The 5,335-nt window shown below is 52.7% G+C and overlaps 1 protein-coding gene across 5 annotated transcripts in view; it reads left to right on the plus strand.

Moving 5' to 3' along the window:
* The first annotated feature begins 3,471 nt into the window (after positions 1-3,471).
* Rap1gap (RAP1 GTPase activating protein) overlaps positions 3,472-5,335 on the plus strand; it is a 25,345-nt gene continuing 23,481 nt past the window's right edge. For 4 of the 5 annotated variants that reach the window (XR_003710285.1, XM_028759659.1, XM_028759662.1 and 1 more), the window contains exon 1: positions 3,472-3,559. The gene's annotated coding sequence lies outside the window, so the exon portion shown is untranslated. The remainder of the gene's footprint in view (positions 3,560-5,335) is intronic. The other variant, XM_028759654.1, reaches the window with a different exon arrangement.

Consider the following 5,335-nt stretch of genomic DNA (forward strand, 5'->3'; position numbering starts at 1 on the left):
ACAAACATACATGTGTGCACACACACGTCATTTTATTTTTAAGCCACTGTAGTGATGGGACAAGACCTCGTGTGTGAATTGTAGGAGCCAAAAGGGGGCGTCTGGCAGTGCAGAGCCCCTTCCCCTGGCGGCCGGTGTTGGAAGAAAGGGAGATACTTTAACTGAGTTAGGTCTGAGGGTCAGGAAGGGTTTTGGAAAAGTGGGAAGGGAGCAAGTTTAGGGGATCTACCCCCCATGTAAACAGAATGATGGAGACAAGGGTGGGGTAGATGAGACAGGAGGGACCTGGAAGGTCAACCTTGTGAGGATGGTGGGGAGGTGCACAGAGGCTGCAGGGAATGAGGGCTGAAGCAGGAATGTCTGAGCAGAAGGGGGGGGGAGAAGGGGAGGGAGAGCAGGAGGAGGAGGAGGAAGGGGAGGAGGAGGAGAGGCTAAGTCTGTTCTTTGCTGTTAAAATGAGTGTTAAATAAGCAGCTACTATTTGTTAGAGGCTGTCATGTGTGGTTAAAGAGATAACTCCGTCACCCTGATCCTCGTGAGTTTTATGGCCTTGGACTCACTGAGTATGACCTTGGACCAGTACATAAGCAATTTTGCACTGTTTTAGTATCTTCTCTAAAAATAAAGGACCCCAGCTGGTAAGCAAGATGGCTCCATGGGCAAAGTAGCTTGCCGCCAAGCCTGCGGACCTGAGTTTGATCCCAGGGGCTGTAGTGGAGGGAGAGAGCCAATTCCTATGAGTTGAGTTGTCCTCGTACATGCCTTGTGGTTGACTTGCTACTTGATCCTGACGTCTCTGCAGCTGTCCACAGCAGCAACGCTCAGCCCTCCGGCTGGGAAGGCTCTGTCAGGCTCGGGCCCTCGGGCTTGGCCACATGTTACAGAGTTTAGATTTTGACTTTGGACATCATAAACTTGTGTGCAGATGCCCGCTCTACAGGTGGCTGCTCTTTCTGAGCATCAGTTCCCCATGTAGGAAGTGGGAAGTTTGAGAACGTTACCTCATTAGACTATAAGGCTTTTGTTAAGATTGTCCTTCCATCCCTCAGGGCTGAGGACAGGATGTCCCCTGCCCTAGTCCCAGCCCTGGCTTCCCCAGCTCTTAGGACCCAGCTGTGGCTTATTAGAGGAACTGCCTTGCTGGGGGAGGGACAGGACTCTGGCCAACAGAGAAAAGTGAGCCCGGAGCAGGGAGGTGAGGGGTGGTGGGTGGGGCCTAAGTGTAAGAAGATGGAGATGGAGCGTCTTCCCACAGCTGTGAAAGGTCCTGTTCCAGCTTCGGCAGCTCTGAGAGAGAGGGACATGGGAAGCAGGCTAGCAGGAGCTGCTGCCCAGCTGACCTCAGCAGTCAAAATGTGATTCTGTGGCCAACAAATGGATAGACAGAAGGTGCCACATAGCAAGCCTGGCCGTGAAACTGCCATCACATGCAGCCAGGGGACCCCAGGACAGTCACTAAGAGCAGCCAGGGGACCCCAGGACAGTCACTAAGAGCACCCAGCTTTGCTCCAGCCCCCTCAGTGCTTCCTGGCCACTAAGCACATTCTCTGTTACACTCCATGGGCACCAGCTGTGCTTGGTCAACACGGTGAGCCTTGGAGTCCGGTCCCCATTTGCTGGGGACTTAGTACCTTTGTCTGTAAAATAGGGGGTCATCAGAGGGCCTGGGAGCTGGCTTAGTACGTAAAGCACTTGCTGGGCAAGTCTGAGGACCTGGGTTCAGATCCCTAGCACCTAGGTAAAAAGCTGGCACAATGGCACACGACTTTAACCCCAGATCTGAGGAGACAAAGACAGGAGGATGCCTGAGCCTCACTGGCCAACCAGGATAGCCAGATCAGTGAGCTCCAGACTCAGTGAGAGCTCCTGTCTCAAAAAGGAAGATGGTGGTCAACTGAGGAAGACACACACACACACACACACACACACAACACACACACACACACACACACACACACACACACACACACACACACACAGTGAGAATAAGTAACCCCAGACTCCAGTACACAAAGGGCAGAGTGGGTCTTCACAGAATCTACTGGAATACTTCTTCCTCAGGCCTTTGTCTAATCATCCACCGGTGTCTCTCCTCCACCTCCCCACTGTCAGCACACTTTGTGTGGACAGAAATTATATTTAACACATTCCCTCGTTCACCAACCTTCCATGGCTTACTACTCCCCATGTTCAGTAAAGCCATCAGCTAGCCGATGCTCTATGGGGTCTGACTTAGGAGTGGTTTTGTTGCAGGAATCCCTATGACTGCCCAGTGATGTGATGAACTCTTTTAGAGACCGAGGTCCAGAGGGGCTCCTGTGTCCCGGCCTCCAGGCACACTAGTCAGTAGGTATCAGAGATCACACCCACATTGGTGCTCTGGGCATAAAAAGCCACTGTCTTTTGAGACAAGTAGTGCCAGAGCACAGATCTTGTAAGAAGTTGACTGCCCTGGAGGGTAGGGGGTCCCCTGTGCTAAGCAGGGTTGACACCCCTGGGCGGGGGTAGGACTTCCCAGGCTAAGCAGGGCTGAGGCTATGGGAACTTAGCCATATGACCCAGAGAGAGGCAAAGGGCCTTAGAACTTGCCAGGGTCTCCTTCAGGGCCTGGATCACATGGTCCTCCCTCTCTTGGGTGTGTCTTCCTGGCTCTGCCTGACTCAAGCCTGCCACAGGTCACTGAAGCTCCTCTGGAAGGTGACTCACTCTCTCTGGACCAGTCTACCTTGGTGGAACTGGGGCAGGCGGGAGTACAGCCATGTCAAGTTGGCTTCCGGCAGCAATAGAAGCCAGGCCTGCTTCTCCAGGCCACAGGTTTCTTGGATCCGGGAACCAATGGGCATGTCTTCCTCTTGACATGGGAGGTGGACTCAGAGGCTCGTGCAGGAGACAGGCGCTGACTTCACCCTTCTTACACCTGTCCCCTGTCTACGGGTATAACATTGTCCTGGCTCAGTGTCAGATGGATCGTGGACAGAGGCCTGTCGTGGTCGTGGTCTGGCTGGGTGACCTCTGTGTACATTCCAGTGCATGTCCTAAGTGAGTGGAAGTGAGACGGCGCATGCCTCAAGGCCGTGGCAAGCCCACTGTGTGGCACTCACTGTCATCAGTAATGGCAGTCCTAAAGCTGCTGCCCACTAAAGACTCTGGGAGGGACCCAGAGAGACGGGGACCCTAATAGCTCCTATTTCTATAGCAACGCGTGCTGTCTCTACCTCAGTCTCCCGTCTTCAGAATGGGCTGGAGAACTGGTAGAGAACTTGGGGATCCCTAACTCTGACCTCTGGGAAGAGAAGCCTGCTTGTCAGCCCTGCTCAGGAAGCCCCTCCTGCCCTTCCTCTTACAAAGCGCATAGCCCTTCCTACCTACTGTCCTCTTTCAACTCTCAAAGGACTCTTCTGTCCCAAGATCCTAAGTCTCCTAACCTGGGGCTCTCTCTGACCTCAGACTCTTTCTCTCTTCCAGGAGGAGTGATGGGCAGAAGCAGAGCTTCCCTCAGGCACTAAACCTGTTACTAGTGGACTCAGCTCCCGCCCACCCTGCTTCAGCCTACCCTAAGGTAAGTGACCCCCAACTTATGGCCCCAGTCTACACCCCCCCCATGCTAGGGCCAGGAGATGCCTAAACATAACTATTTGGAAGATGTAAAATGTTTAAGTCAATGCCTTGAGGCTTAGTCCTCAGAAGGACATGGCTCTTGTCTGTTGGGTGGCCTGTGTTGTCTCAGGTTGAACCAGGGTCTGCATAGGTGGAGGCATGGTGCTTAGAGATAAACTATTAAGGTAGATGACTCCTTGGCTTCCTCTCCAGAATCATCACAGCCACAGCTGTCCCCATTATAGTCCAGATGTGATACTAGCCCCTGCTTACCAGACCATATGCACCAAGATTCGATGAAAGGTATCTCTCCAGTAGCCCAGGCAGGTTCTGGCTCCAAGTCCTGTGGTAAAAACCTTTCTGTTGCTATCAACAGCCAAGGTTTGCCAGGTACCTACATAGTACCAAACATAAAGGACACACACTCTATCCCCAGAAGCCATGCCCAGGCCACGAGATGAGTTACTCAATCTCCTCTGCAGAATGTCAGGGGCCAGGGAGAGCTGGTGATTCAGGAGGTTCATTCAGTAGGCCCTGAATAGCATTCAGTGTCTTGCCTGTAGAACTGTTCTGCCCCTCAGTTAACCACTCTGTGTTGTGGCCATGGTCATTCAAATGCAAGCCCAGAGATCCTGTTATTTGGCCAAAGGACTACAGGCTGGATGCTGTGGGGCCAGGGCTGGTTGATGGTTTCTGGCCAGTGTGTGGCTTGTGGACTTTTCAGTACAGGGGAATGAACCCTTGCTACAGCAGGACTAAAACCCACCCACCACCACCTTGCTACCCAGCCCTGATCAACCTCAGGCAGGAGGGCATGCTCCCAGCTAGGATCCAGATGTTCAGAGAGGTGAGGCGAAGGGCTCTTCTCCAGGGTTGCACAGCCAGGAAGGGTCTGCCAGGCATGTCCTCCAGAGATCGGGACTAGAATAAGGATTGACACCTTTCCTAGGCCAGGAGGATGAAGGTCCAAGGAATGTTTTCTATGTGTAGATCTTCGATCTCCATGGAGATCCCAAGCAGGGATACTATCAGTAGCATAAGGGCCTCCTGAGACCCTCTCCTGCCTTCCCTAGAGGGCAGCAGCCCCGAACAAGACCACAGGAGCCCTCAGGAAACATCAACTTAACGGCAGCCACTTGCTTGAACAGCTAGGTTTGAGTGAGGCTTTCCCCTGGCCGTGGGACATTTGTCCTGCTTGAGCCTTGGTCCTTCCATCTGGAGAGAAGACTAATGAAGCATATCCTTGGAGCCTCGAGCCTCCGACAGACCAAGGTGGGCCCTTCTGTCACCAGTGAGCTGCTATCTTTCAGCCTCCTGGTGTCTACCCAGTTGGCTACCACTTTCCAGTCGTGCTAATACAGCCAGACAGTGAGCTTCAGACCGCCACATCCCCACAGTCCATCCCTCCTCCAATAGGACCCATTCTGTGAACTATGATAGCAGTTCACAGAAACCAACTCCAGGAGTGACTCATCTGGATTTCTAGCAGGCTATTGGTGGGCTGAGGGAACCTGCCTGGGATACTCTCCAGTTTTCCTCAATACCTTATACTGGTACATGTTTATAATGATGCTGGAATCAGTTTGAGGGACATTTAACCTCTCTGTACCTAAGGGCAAGTCCCACCTCTAACATAGAGTAGACAGCTGCTGCTGCTGGTGCTATTGCTGTTGCCTCCTCCTCCTCCTCCTCTTCTTCTTCTTCTTCTTCTTCTTCTTCTTCTTCTTCTTCTTCTTCT

Source organism: Grammomys surdaster, unplaced genomic scaffold, assembly GCF_004785775.1.
Source record: "Grammomys surdaster isolate TR1022 unplaced genomic scaffold, NIH_TR_1.0 126313, whole genome shotgun sequence".
Lineage (NCBI taxonomy): Eukaryota > Metazoa > Chordata > Mammalia > Rodentia > Muridae > Grammomys > Grammomys surdaster.